Below are 1,474 nucleotides of genomic sequence, written 5' to 3' on the forward strand. Positions count from 1 at the left end.
ATACTTGAAAAAACATGAGATATTTCTATCAGATGGTGAAAAGATAGAAAAGTTTGCAGATGCATTACCTGTTGAATGGAGTGAATGTTTGGAAAATTTAAGGAATGATTCAAATTTTTCAAAATTACATCTAAACAAATTCATCAGCAAACTTAAAACTCATGAAGTTGAAAGTAGAAAGAAAAGAAAAGATATGATTAAAGTGTTGGAAAATCATGTGTTGGGTTTGGGTTTAGATGTGATTGAGGAGTTGATCAAAAGGATAGTTGAATGTGTTAGGGCAAAATATGTGATGAAATACGATTTTAAGAGAGGTTGGTATATATATGTAAATGAAAATCCTCTTGATTTCGTTAAAATATTTTGTGCAGGTACAGTCAGGGCAAATGAAAAGGAAGCTTCAAGTGCTGAGGAATCTGCAAAGTTTGGATTGTCAAGTTGTGAATCAATGTGCTCTAAGTGTGACAGCTTCAAGACTGACTATGACAAACTGTTGAAGAATGCGGAAAGTTTGACATCAGAAGTCAAGAAGTTGAAAGATGAAAAACAAACTGATGAAAAACAGATTCTTATGGTTCAGGGTATTTGTGAGAAACTGAAAGTTGAAAACAACAAACTGTTAAGTAATTTTAACAGTTTGACATTGAAAAATCAGAAGTTTGAAGAAAAGATTAAAAATTGTGAAATTGAAAAATCAAAAATTGAGAAAGATTTTCAAAATCAAATGAAAATTCTTGAAGATGGGAGAGATGTGTTTAGCAAAAACAACATTGAAAAACAGAAAATGATAAATTCCCATCTTCAGAAAATTATAAAATTGGAGAAAGAAGGTGAATGTGCTAAAAAGAAAATCAAAGAGTTGGAAAAAGAGCTTGAAAGCAAACAGAAATCTTCAGAAGATTTGGATTTCTGGATAAAGCTTGAGAATAAGAATTTGAAAGCTAATGAAACGAAATTTCAGGAACAGATAAAAGCTTTGGAAAATGAAAAGTCTGTTCTTGAAAATGTGAAGAATGAGAATGAAAATTCAATCAAGTCTCATCTTGTTAGAATATCTCAACTTGAAAACGAAGCTGTGAATTCCAGGAGCAAGATTGATGAACTTGAGAAGAAATTGATAGGTTTTGTGACTAAATCAGACAGTTTGAATTTTCCCTGTCCAAAACCAATCAATTCTGTTTCAATAAGTGACGATGTCACAAACTTTGACAATGTCAAAGTTGAAGATTGTGATGTGAAATCTGATGTTGAAAATAAAAAACTTGAAAAACAAAAATTATTTTTAAAAACAAAAGAAAAGTTTCAGAAAACTGTTCTGCAATCGACTGAAAAGGGAGAATGCTCTAAGCAAAAACCTTTGAAGAAGAAAGTGGAACAGAAGCAAAAAGATAATAAAAGTTCATCAGATCGATCATCCAATCGCAATGAAAAATTACAAAAGTAAAAATTGAAAACTCAAAAAGTGTTGGTAATA

The sequence above is a fragment of the Helianthus annuus genome, chromosome 8 (genome assembly GCF_002127325.2).
Source record: "Helianthus annuus cultivar XRQ/B chromosome 8, HanXRQr2.0-SUNRISE, whole genome shotgun sequence".
Lineage (NCBI taxonomy): Eukaryota > Viridiplantae > Streptophyta > Magnoliopsida > Asterales > Asteraceae > Helianthus > Helianthus annuus.